General features: G+C 33.0%; 1 protein-coding gene across 2 annotated transcripts in view; it reads left to right on the top strand.

Annotated features, from left to right (window-relative positions):
- Positions 1–13,925, top strand: part of LOC141399714 (WSCD family member GA21586) — a 60,835-nt gene that overhangs the window by 25,038 nt on the left and 21,872 nt on the right. Inside the window, exon 1 of one of the 2 annotated variants that reach the window (XM_073978932.1) lies at positions 959–1,400. The exons of the other annotated variant lie outside the window; for it this stretch is intronic. The gene's annotated coding sequence lies outside the window, so the exon portion shown is untranslated. Of the gene's footprint in view, positions 1–958; positions 1,401–13,925 lie in introns of those variants that run through there. 2 annotated transcript variants of the gene reach the window in all.

Here is a 13,925-nt window from a genome sequence, read left to right as displayed (position 1 = left end):
AATAAGCAAAATTGCCGCATATTGAGTGAGACCAATCCACAAGAGACCCTACAGACTCCATTACATCCAGAAAAATGCACCGTATGGTGCGGTTTTCACGCTGGTGGCATCATCGGACCTTATTTCTTCAAAAATGAGGCCGGAGCTCGCGTTACGGTCAATGGAGATCGTTACCGCACCATGATCAATGATTTTTTGTTTGAAAATATGGATGACATTGATCCGGAGGAGATGTGGTTTCAACAGGATGGCGCTACGTGCCATACGGCGAACGCAACCATCGACTTATTGAAATCAAAATTTGGCGATAAGTTGATTTCGAGAAGTGGACCTGTCAATTGGCCTCCAAGGTCGTGCGATTTGACACCTCTCGATTATTTCCTGTGGGGCTACGTGAAGTCACTGGTTTATGCTGTTAAACCAGCAACAATTGATGCCTTGGAGGCCAGCATTGTTCGTGTTATTCGTGACATACGGCCAGCAGTGCTCGAAAAAGTGGCCAAAAATTGGATGTCCAGAATGCACTTCGTCAAGAACAGCCGCGGTGCCTATATGCCCGAAATCATTTTCAAATGTTAATGTCACGTATCGATCTTTCGAATAAAAAAAATTTTGATTACAATTTAATTTTTTGTGTTATTTTTTACAATTTCAAGTTCTATCGGGCTTAAAAAAACACCCGTTATTTGAACTTTTTGTTTTTATGTGATATTTTGTCTTGCAGGTACATATATACATGTAGCAGTCTGTTCAGGAGTGTATTATAATATTAATATCATATATTGTATACATTCTAGAATATTCCATACCATTGCGTTGTCAAATATGTCAATTTATAAGTTAAATAAATCAGTTTTAAAAAATTTTTTCAAATGAAACAGACGTGTTTAAACTATTACGGACTACTTACAGATTTTCGTGATTCAAAATGACAGAAAATAGTATAGAGTGCACTCGTCATGAAATGTTCAATGCATTGTTTCAACAATTTCATTTACAACTAAATGAGAAAATCAAGATCTTGGAAAAATATGTATCTATCCCAGAAAGGAAAACGTCCAGTTACAATCGGGTCGACCTTCTAAAGAATTTGAAAATGCGAGTTAAAGAACCAAACGTAGAGTCACAAAAGATTCACATAGCGTATCGGAACTAGTGTTTGCAACGCAGATGACCTTACGCGCAAATGGAGCCTCCAAAGCTGCAAATGTTCTGAAGGACATCACCTAATCGAGCTTCCAAATATCAATCTGCTTTCAAATCAGTATCTCTACCGCAGCCAACAGAAATTTCTGGTGATCTTGCACTTTCCGATGTTATTCAAGGTAAAATGACGGTACATACATACGAGTATAAAAGTAGTGGAAGCAAAAAGTCGTTGTTATCCACCGGGAATCACAGTAAGTGAAACTAAAGCAGAAGTTCAATTACAGTCTCTATTGAATCATATTTCAAGTAGACATTTAATTGTGCAAAATGATGTTATTCATATATTACCAAATGATAAAGTTTATAACTTGTTATTAACTGTAAAATACGGATTTGATGGTTCTTCCGGCCAAAATCAATACAAGCAAAAATTTGAAGACAAAAATGCGTCGGACGGCAGCATACTTTTGTCATCGCTTGTACCACTAAGATTGTCCGAAATTGATAACCAAAATTCAATAATTTGGCAAAATCCAAAACCATCGTCTACTCTATATTGCAGTCCAATAAAGGTGGAATATGTTCGTGAAGATCAAAATTCGATTATTCAAGAGCAAATGTACATACATATATCGATCAACAAATAGAAGCTCCTGTTCCATATTCTACTCACATAAACGGAAAAGATATAATAATTGCATACAAATTACTTTTTACCATGATTGATGGCAAAATTCGTAATAATGTCACTCTTAAGAAGTCAAACATGCGTTGCTATCTGTGTAACGCTACGTCTAAACAGTTCAATAAATTGGACGAAGTTTTAGCTTTGCCAATTGAGGAAGCAAATTTGCGGTATGGTTTAGCCACATTACATGCTTGGATCCATTTTATCAAAGACATAAATACAACTAAGACATGACAAAATGCATGCAACAAAAAAATGTTTACGAAACTTTGTATAGAAACATTACCCTTAACAGGTTGCAGTTAATTCAAAATCGCAACCAAGGAGGAACATTTCATGTAATGGTATCAGAAACGAAATTTATGAATTCAAGGATATATTCAAGAATAATTCTATGTCAATTGGATAGGTAAATTCGGTTAAATACGTAAAAATGTATAAAAGAAAAAAATGTTATATCACCATATCGTGATATAACATTATGTTAAATTCAAAAGCCATTCACTGAAGAATGATAGCAAACAAAATGTCTTATCTTGTTGTATTTATGTCTTTGATTTTATGGAGTATTTCTTCATTTGAGATACAAATTAGCAAACAAAAAGTGACAAGGACGCTCAAAAGAAGATAAAAGAAGATTGGAAGAAACAAAACGGGAAATATAAAAGGGTTTCAAACAGAAATTGGGGCTTATTATTGACACGGCAAAAGTTGGAGGGTTCGGAAACAGTAATGATGGTAACACGGCCCGAAGGTTCTTTACCGATTCGGAGAAATCTGCCGAAATTTTAGGTTTAGATGCCGAATGCCTTAACCGAGCACACGTTATAATGCAAGTTTTATCTTGTGGTTTCGCAGTAGATATAAATCTTTTTAAGCATCCGTGGTATTACATGCCCACATCAATTCGTGAAGTACTCATCCATGGTTTTCTCATTATTGAGTGGGCACCACTGCCCATCGGTCACCTTTCCGAAGAAGCTCAGGAGTCCAGGAATAAAGATATTAAGAAATATCGGAAAAACTTTTCTCGAAAAACTTCTAGAATAAACACAATGACAGATATAATGAATTGGTTACTTGTATCCTCAGGTCCTCTCATTTCAAGTCTGCGTTCAGACCCTCCAAAAAGAAACAAAAAGCTATCCTCAGCTGCTATTAAATTATTATCTACTAACGTCATTGAGAATGCTGAGGTAGTACCTGTAAACCCCAATGTAGATTCTGAATCATCAGACGACTACGAGTCTGACAGCGAATAGTATTGACTTATTGTGTGTATTTTCATAGTAAATGAAGCAATTACATATATATCATGTATGTATATAAAATGGACCTCTTCACCTTATTTATAATTACAGTATAGTCTCGATAGTCCGGACACTCGTTAATCCGGACAACGCGGTAATCCGGACACTATAAATTTTTACATTGTAGACTCTGTAATCCGGACATCACATATTTTTTGACCTCGATAATCCGGACATCAATATTATTTCCTATTTTGAACATTATAGTCTTATTTATTTCATTGACGATTTCATTCTTAGCTATAGCAATATAAATAATAGATAAGAAAAAATAGGGTTTTCAGAGTTTTATCTCCAAAACTCGACTTTCAGGCTAGCCGCTGTTGACTCAGTTATAGATCCAGTAAGATTCCGATTTGGAACTACCTGAAACTGTCGAATGAAGCAACATAATTTAAAACATAGTGTTGTGTAGGCTATTTCCCTGAAAATTCGGTCTTGCGTGTTCGTTCCCACTAAAGGAACGTTTAAAACGATTGAATTAATAGTTTAGTTTTTATTGAGCCGAACGAGGAAACAAGTACAGACCTGGATATAAATTATACGGTGTGTTGTTTTTGGGTCATGGTTTATTGTTTATTAATCATATTCTGACAACGCAGCGTGATAGAAAACCAAAAAAATGAAGACACGTGTCTCTCCGTTTTTCCCTATCTCATCAAATTTCGCAGTTATGGGTTTCCAAAAATTTGAGGCCTTGATGTCAAAAGGGACATTTTTGTAAGGATCATATCTTATGAATCGTTAAGAAATTTTATTTAATCTCGGGGCTCTTCTCATAAAGAACTAAAATTGTGAACACCTAAAAACAATCATACCTCATATTTTATTAAAACAACTTTAATTTATCAGTGGGAAAAATTGGTGATGTTTACCAAGGGGTGAGACTGGGAAGACTATAGTTTCGGATTTCGTTTTTTGTTGAAAAACAAAAAAGCAAGGGAACTGATGAGGATCTGTGGCGAAATGCGAAACTATAGTCTTCCCTGCATTACCCCTTGGTAACCATCGCCAAATCTCCCACTAATAAATTAAAGTTGTTTTAATAAAATGTTAGATTTTTATACGTTTCCTTCCGATTCTGGCCCATATATGCCAAACCGTCCAAAATTTAGAGATAAGTCAACTACAAAAATGCACTTAAGGTTACAATAAACAACTTTCTAGAACATTATCGTAATCATCAGCATATGTCACCTAAATTGCGCTGGAGGAATATACGTAATAATTTGGTAGCTAGGAAAGTTGCTCCCAGTCTAAAAATGGTCGCAACCCATCGCATTTGCTTAATATGAATTGGTTTACCGTAGATGTAAAATTATTATCTAGTAAACGTCCGTTATAATGATTTAAACTTACAAAATTATATGTCTTCGTTACTACTCGGTAATCCGGACAATTCGATAATCCTGACACCGCCGAAACATGTGGTGTCCGGATTATCGAGATTATACTGTACTAGCTGACCCGGTCCGCGTTGCTGGCCCGTTGTTTGGGTTCTCCGTGTAAATTTTAATTATCTATCCAGTATTGATACACCCATAATTAGGCATCCCTCTAGAAACTTCATAATATAAATCAATGTTTTGACATAAATTCCATATAATGGTATCCCCCAAATTTAAGATATAAAATCTCTTTTATTATACCCTTCACCATAAATCGACAGTTTAAAGCACTTTGTGACCCACATATAATGGTCGGTGCACGTCAATTAACATTGCTATATATTGGATTGTTGGTCTCGATTGGGGTCGTAATTATTACTGCAAAGAATTGTTGGTATAGGTCCACGTTTTGATATAGCTCCCATAGAACGGTACCGGCTGATTTTCGCTATTTTTGAGAATTTAACATCATTATCACACCGAAATGGCTGAAATCTGGTTTTAATATATTTTAAAGAGGAGAGCATAAATATTCGTATCGACCGAAAGACACGCTTTTTTATTTGCGCTCGGTATGTAACAGTAATAGGTTCACGTTTTGATATAGCTCCCATAAAACAGTACCTCCCGATTTTCGATAGTTCAGAGATATAGCCACTATTCAGTATACGTCCTCGATTTGATATAGCTCCCTCATTCAGCCCGATCGAACGTAACGCGCTCTATATGCAATAGTGGTAAAATACACCTCCGCGAAATGTATGTTCCTTCGGGATATGTATGGCAACATTTATATAATTCATAAAAAAATTACTTCTATAAATTGTAGTTGTTATTATCGAGATTTTGCTGTATTTAAAAAAATGTATCTTTACCTAGCTATTCCAAGGACTGAAATCAATGCTCATGAAGTTTCACTTCCCACATCTTGAGATTTTATCCGTAATTTTAATATTTTCAAAAATCGAACACGATCGCGGTATTCTGATTCCAATGATGATATTGTATTGTATATCAATAACTTTGTCTGATTTCCAATGGATCTTTCTGGAATTTCGATCTTGTGACATCTCAATTTATCCGGATTTTACTGTATTCCAAAATGTGGAGTTGATCGCGCTGTCCCACTTATTGTTTAGTGTTCAGCGTTTATAGCGTTTTTTAGGCACGCTTACAAAATTATGTATATTATCTGAAATAATAAATGTTTGCAAATTTTGTGATGACCGCAATATTTCACTTTTCGCGATATTTCACTTCCGCGAAGACCATTCAGGGTCAAGACAGTAATTAAGTAGTATTGCAAACAATCTGTAAACAATACGTTCAAAAATATCATGGACTTCAGATTAAAAAAAAAAATTTTTTTGAAGGAGAACCTCCGGTCACTACACTTAGCCGTTTTAAATAGCTCACGACCGTGCTATCCCACTTGTTCAAGCTAGTGTTTATATCATTTTTGTGTCACGCTTACTAAAATTATGTATATTAATTGAAATAATACATTTTTGAAAACTTTGTGATGACCGCGATCATTCAGGGAAAACAATCTGTAAACAATACGTTCAAAAATATCAAAGATTTCAGATTTTCTTAAAAACATTGTGGGGGAGGACCACCAGTCACTACTCCTAGCCGTATAAAAACAGCTTACAACAGTTCTAATTAATTGAAATAATAGATTTTTGAAAATTTTGGGATGACCGCGATTTTCACTTCCGCGACGACCATTCAGGGTCAAGACTGTAATTACCATAGCATTGCAAACAATTTGTAAACAATATATTAAAACGTATCTTGAATTTCGCGGGTTTCTTAAAAAAAATTGTGGGGAGGACCACCGGTCACTACACTTAGCGTGATAAAAAAATAGATTACGACCTATTCTCAGACCTAAAAACTCCACATACAAAATTTCATAAGATTTCCCAATCGATTTTTCGGAATTTCTATATAGTGACATCTCAAGTCTTCGGGATTTTACTGTATTCCAAAATATGGCGTTGACCGCGTTATCCCACATATTGAAGCCAGTGTTTTAGCGGTTTTGTAGTCACGCTTCCTAAAATTAGGTATATTATCTGAAATAATACATTTTCGAATAATTTGGGATGACCGCGATATTTCACTTCCGCGACGACCATTCAAAAAAATATATAGCCTATTTTCACCACCGGTGTTCCCAGTACATTATCTGAAATTTTCAAGAAAATCTATTCAGCCGTTTTTGAGTCTATTCGGAACATACAAACATACAAACAAACAAACATACTAACATACACACATTGCCTTTTATATATTAGATTATAATAATTTATACTTTTTTAAATGATCAAAAATAATATGAAAAAAATTGAAAATTTGGTTGTAAAATTTAAAAAAAAATTGTTTTCTGAATTATTTAGTACCTTACAAATTTCATTTCATTGATGACTCATAATTAGACATCGGATTTTAGCATGTTTTTTATTTCTTATCCGATTGGACTTAAATTTTGGATCTAGGCGTTTTTAGGGTCAATTTTTCGATATTTGGGGTCATATCAAAAATGCGCAAAAAATATGCAAAAAATATGCAAAATATATGCATAAAATATGCAAAATATATGCAAAAAATATGCTAAATATGCAAGTGTTTTTTTTGATAAAAATCGTCAATTAAACTTGGAAAATCATCAAAAAAGCATTCTAAATTATGTTTTTTGACGTTTAACATAGTTTTTTGCAGATTATTATGTTATTGAGACTCTCCAGATATTCCGCCACAGCAATGAATCTAGACTAACAAGACTTAAATCAGTTTTCACAAGGTAAGAAAATGTCAAATAACCCAGCATTCCTATTACAACATAATTTGCAAATGTAGATAGATAATGGAAAAATTTCAAAAACTCAATCAGAAATGTCAAAATCAACGTGTCCAAATATGGTGATAATTTCTAATCGGCCAAAATTGTCTAGCAGAAAAACAAAGGAGCTAGAGTTAGTCATCGCTATTTTTGTTTAGATAAAAGCGCAATTTTTTCTAGTTTTTGGAAAAAGGTTTCGTTTTTTAGCGCAAAATGGGAAAAAGTACTAAAGTACCATTTACGATTCCAGGTTCTGGAATATAACTATAATTAGAAGTATACGTTTTGAATATCCACATATTAGTTTTTAATATATTTTATGGTGTTTTGTCCTTTATTCAGTATATACAGACATAAATTGGCAATTTTTGTTCTTTATGGTCAAAAAGCTTCTTTGGAAAAATGCTCTAACTGCCGCTTTAATATTGATGACATGGTTTTAGTTTAATGCACTAAAAATGCATTATTTTATAATATCGATCTATATTGTACGCATAATGCAGAATTGGAAAATGTTCACTCCTCGGCGAAAAGTAATGCATTATTGTTATACCCATCCACGATGAATAATAAGAAAAATGAAGAACGCCCAATGATTAGTGCAAAATGACATCACTTAGAAAAAACACACAATAGAGTGGTAGTGGAAAAATAAGTCAAAAACCTTGGAATTGTCTTTAAAATGGCTAAACTACTCACATATTTCTGCTAGAAAAGTATTTGGAATGCTAAAAAATATAGTTCATTCATTCCTGCTACAGGAAAACAATTTTGATAACACAGTCGAAAAGTCATAACCCTTTTGTATACACAATTGTTTAATTTATACCTGTCCGTGTACTCGATAATTTGTACCAATTATTACCAATGCTTCGAATTTTGACAGTTGTTTAATGGAGAAGTTGGTAAAAAAAATTGTTTCAGCAACATTTAGTAAAAATTATCGAGTACAAGGACAAACCTTTCATGACACATTAGTCTTGTTGTATAGGATATAAATAAATATATTAAGAAAAATATTCGCGCAATATTGTCATTAAAGTTGCCAAATGCACTACATATACACCTAAAAGGCAAAGATTTTAAGGAATATTAATTTACAAAACGGTGAAATTATGAATCTGTCTCTAGGTTTGCTTACATCCTGATGTAAACTTTAAAAACGCCATATTTCTAGCACTACTTTCAAAATCATATAAAATAATTTATTTTCCTTACAATTCGTTAATCCGAACAATATGATAATTCGGACACCGCCGAAAACTGTGGTGTAGGGATTATCGCGAATCAACTGTATATATGGGAGCAATATCCAAATCTGAATCAATTCTTACCAAAATAGGGATCGCCCTATGGCCAAAAAATCCCCAATTTTTATGCGAAGTGGTCTATAAATGTGACCTGTGCTTTATTTTCAAAAAGACATGGCGAGATGGATAAGTGCGAATCTATGCAGATCATCAAAAGGAACTGTGTGTGTATTTCGTTTCATTTTGCATGTTGCAAACTCAATCATGACCAAAAATCATGAAAATTAAAAATGTTATGTATCGTTACGTAAAGCTATTTTAAAGGTTTTTTTTTTGATGATTTTGTGCACGAGGGGCACTAAAAACCTTCTGGTCTAGGCAACACGCAGTGTCGCCAAACGTCATTTGACATTTTTTTGGAAAGTTTGTCAGTGTTTAGCCTAAGCATACTCAGGACAGTTTGACATACGACCATGTGTTGTGTTGTTGTGGTTATTAGCATAAGTTTTAAAAATATCGTCACTAATATGGATTCTGGAAATCCGTTTGGTGAAAGAACTTCCATGCAAAAAGTGCGAATATGTCGAATAGACATATACAGTATAGTCTCGATAATCCGGACACCACATGTTTCGGCGGTGTCCGGATTATCGAATTGTCCGGATTACCGAGTGGTAACAAAAACATATAATATTGTAAGTTTAAATCATTATTAAGGGACGTTTACTAGACAATAATTTGACATATAAGGTTCACGAATTCATATTAAGCAAATATGACGGGTTGTGACCATTTTAAAACTGGGAACAGCTTCCTGGCTTCCAAACTATTTCCTCTATTCCTCCAGAGTAATTTAGGTGACATATCCTGAGTATGTTTGTCTTCTAAAACTTCTTTATAAAAAAAACTTTTTATTAAAAAACGATACATAATGCTTAATTCCACCCACTGTCAAAATCTCCCATTATTTTGTCTACTCTTTCGTCAAAAAATATCGTTATACCACTCTTCATTTCTTCAGAGTTACTATAGTAATGTATCAACAGTTTTTGTCTTTCTTAAGACTCACAATATAACTTCAGAATTCAAGTGCACTCTTATTATGGTGAATATATTTCAGCAATTTTTATGAATGATTTAATCTCGTCCTCGAAACCAAAAAAAATATTGTTTTATCAAAAATGTGTATATGCTTACATTTGTTTTTAGAACTACGTATGAAGCCAAATGTAATTTAAATATTTTGGTTACATAATTACGAAAATACAAAAAATATTACAATCCGGTGAATTTGAATATTAAGCAAAGAAAATAAAAAAGAAATAATAATTTTTTAAAATATCCTTGGAAGACATTACACGCTGCTTGAAGAGTTTCTCACTAATCTAATGAACTAACTCCTTAAGAGGAAAGATCCGCAAGGCCGATTTTTCAGAGAATTAGGCTACCCAACACAGGTTAGCCCAACACAGGTTGGACCTAAAACTCTGAAAAACTTAATTTTTCTTACTTATACACCAATTGCTAATGCTAAGAATGAAAAAGTCAATGAAATAAATAAAAATATAATGTTCAAAATAGGGAAAATATATTGATGTCCGGATTATCGAGGTCAGAAAAATATGGGATGTCCGGATTACCGAGTCTACAATGTAAAAAATTCTAGTGTCCGGATTACAGCGTTGTCCGGATTAACGAGTGTCCGGATTATCGAGATTATACTGTACATACTGTGTTTGGAGGATATAAACAGTTTGACCCGAACATAACGCCGTTTCTTCTTTAAAGTGCATATATTACACACTAATTTCCGTGCCATTAAAAAAGTTTTGTATTATTGTAAGAAAATAATATTCGTTACTTGCTAAAAAAAAAACACCAAAGATTTACTATTTTACCAGAAGTGATAGAGTCAATGAAAGCCAACTAAGCTATATCCTGAAAAAATAGGTTGAGTCGAAAAACTCCGTCTGATACATCAATGGTTTCCAACAACCAATCACTTCTGTCGGCACAGCGGAGGCAAAGTTATGAAAATTCATCATTTTTGATTTCTGGAAAACAAGAAAAAGTAGCAGTCGGGTTTGCCTATGTATATAGGCATATAGAATACGGACTACATAGCCAATTTTTGTTGTGTAAATTGTTAAGCCAGGAAGTTTCAGAATTTTGTCTCCATTTTTGGACGTAATACTTCGAAATATTTGGGGTGTACAACTTCTCGATTATTGGCGTTACCCAGCAAAATTTATTTGAAGTTGTTTTATGTGAAGTAAAGATTGAATAGCATTCCGTTCTTCACATTTTGACAATGTCCGATTTGAATCCATTTCATAAAATTTTCACATTTTAGCAATGTTTAGATTTATAATAACTTTTTGCAAAGAAAATTCTCAAGAACACAAGAATCAATTTATTTCATGGTATTTTAATTATTCAGCAAAATGTTTGTATCCAAAAAGATAATCATAGGTGCAAGAAATATCAGACTGTATATCACCAATATTTTTGAAAATTTAACATAGCTGAAGCCAAGGTTTACGCTTTCAGAACACGCGACTTGTGATTGTATATTATACAAATTAAATATATTTGGATAAAATTAAATGTTTTTGGACGTGGCAAAAAATATTGGCCTTAAAAGATAATTTGCGTGGAAGCTGTGGCTATATTTATGTTAAAAAATGGGTAAAAATGGGTTGAAGCCAACATGTCTTTTCTTGTTTTCTCTCGATTTGTGAGTAAACCGCACATCTCTCGATTTTCCTGTCAAAGTAAAAGTAAAAGCAAACTAAATAAGGATCATTTCACTAATGTATTACTATTCAATATTTGAACTGCTTCTACCATTAAATGATGCTGACATTTTGAAGCCAGATTTACAGTGTTTTTTGAAAATTTCTTCTAATTTCATTCCGCAAACAGGTTTTTTAAAAAATCATATATAGGATTGTAGTACTTGCGATTCTGAGTTATTTGATACGTATATTGTGAATGTAGTCTGCACAGCTTCATAGAAATCTGCATCCAAATACGGAAATTTTGTGCAAACATTTTTCTAAACATCATATTTTTCGGGCCTAATTTTTACAATTGTCATTCGAATTCCTCGTACTTGATTGCACATTTTAGTTTTTTACGTTCCGGATCCAATAAATCATTCCCCGTGAAAATCCATTTACTAAAACGCGAGTTATTATAAATTCCAAAGTAGAAAAATCACCTAAAAATGTTTTTGAAAATATCGCGTATTTTACAACTAGTACAGCATCTTCGTTTTAGCGGAAACAGAGATTTGAAAGCTTCAATGATAAGGGAGCTACATTCATTTTATCCCAAAAAATAATGTGGGATGCTACATCCACGGTTCTTGATTGATCGCCTTGAAATAGATATATATCGATGTAGATATTCATGGTGGACATTGAAATCGGATGCGGACAAAAATTGTATTCACTTTGCGCAAATTAGCGATATTTTATAGGTTTTTAGTGCTAAGATGCAGCCGATGCTACATCTTAGCCTCCAAATTAAATTTCGAAAAATATATACAAATTAAAAGATATGGTCTTGCTGTACATGAAAATCACATGCGGACAAAATGATTTTGATAATTACGCGATTTACACGTATTTCAAAATGCATATAAATTAAAATGGGTTATGTGACCCCTATTTCCATTTCAGAAACCTTGAGATATATCCTCAGCAACCCAATTATCTTCCTCAATAGGAAAGCTTTTATATGAATGTCTATAAAGCAAAATCCGTATATTTTAATGGGAGATTTAAGCAAAATGAAGGAAGTATTCCTATAGATTTTTCCAAAATTTTATACTACATAATAAATGTGAAAAAATATTTTTTCAAACAAAAAATTATTTTTTAACCAAAATATTTGTTTATTTTGGCTGTGACATCGAAACTATAACACCAATCTGTATGATTTTAGTCTCATTTGATTCGCCGTGAAGTTTTGCTCCCATACGATTTTTTTCGTAATTTTATAGCGGGTAAATGGACCTTTATTTTGAAAAAAGTTGACTTACATTCAATAATTTATCAATTTATTATACATTTCGCGAGTACTGAGTAACATTTAACAAATATTATGCAATCTACTAACTCAAGCCACTTCCAGATAACTTTTTAGTAGCAATTGCTCGCGGTAAATTAATTAGCGTTTTTATAATAATAGCTGTGTTCCAGAACTAAAAAGTTTTTACAATTTTTACGACTTTTACACATTTTACTCGAAAAAGCGTTCCCGTACACAAAAAAGTTGTAAAATGTTCACTTCTCTTTAAACAAAAATGGCGCTGAATGACGCTCTCTTTAAAAACTTTTTACACGACAAATTTGGGCGAGTAAAAAAAAAAACATGGTTGCCGGCGTCTGATTGGCTGATACGCCGACTTTGACATTTGTTCCAGTTTTTTTGACGTATTTTCCATTTTTCCGTTCCCGAACTATTTCAAAAAACGTGTGTGTGAGAACAAATTTTTTGCAGTTCTCTCTTTTACGAGTTTTACCATTAAAAAGTACGGGAACGAAGCTAATTTTTTCTTTAAAACGAAAGTAAAACCGCCATAACTTTCGTCCGCATCAAGAAAAAACTGGCTCGCGAGCGGATTCGTACTGGGAATTTGTTTCTTAACCTATGTACCAAAAATCTTTGATGTAGCGCGAAAAAAAATTTAACATTTTTTTTTGAAATGGAATATGAAATATTTGACAACATTCGTGATATTTGTTTGTAGCCTAAATTAGTTAAATCATGAGTGCAAGTAACTATGTCTTTTTAAGTGAAAGAAGTCATGATTTTTACAAGGGCATGGTGCAGCTAGGTTGCAATCATTTTTAGATGTGTATTTGCATGACTCTATGCAAGAAGCGTTTTAAGATGTTTTTGGGTATTTTTAAGTAATAAAAGCTAACTTTCTAGAATAAAATTATTTGACTTTTATTCGCACTCAGTCGCTTTTTAAAATGATTTATTTGAGATATTCTATTGTTTTATATTCATTATATTTCAATCTCATTAAGGCTATCGAACTATTATCAAACAACTATTTTTTCAAACAAAAATGTTCTACATAAACATGAGTTTGTTAGTAATTTGAAAGAAATTAGAGAAAGAGGCCATAAATATTATTTAAAAGTTACCACAACACTTTTAAATACTCTTTTCCAAATGGCCCTGAGGTCTCAAATCAATGAAAAATCCGCGCTAAATAGATTTTAACTTCTCCCATATCCTCAAAATGCATGCTTGCGAATCAATTTTTTAATT

The sequence above is a fragment of the Musca autumnalis genome, unplaced genomic scaffold (genome assembly GCF_047663935.1).
Source record: "Musca autumnalis isolate F117 unplaced genomic scaffold, ASM4766393v1 scaffold_3, whole genome shotgun sequence".
In the NCBI taxonomy this organism is placed as follows: domain Eukaryota; kingdom Metazoa; phylum Arthropoda; class Insecta; order Diptera; family Muscidae; genus Musca; species Musca autumnalis.
Note: the sequence above shows the minus strand (reverse complement) of the source record. Positions and strands in the feature narration are given on the sequence as shown.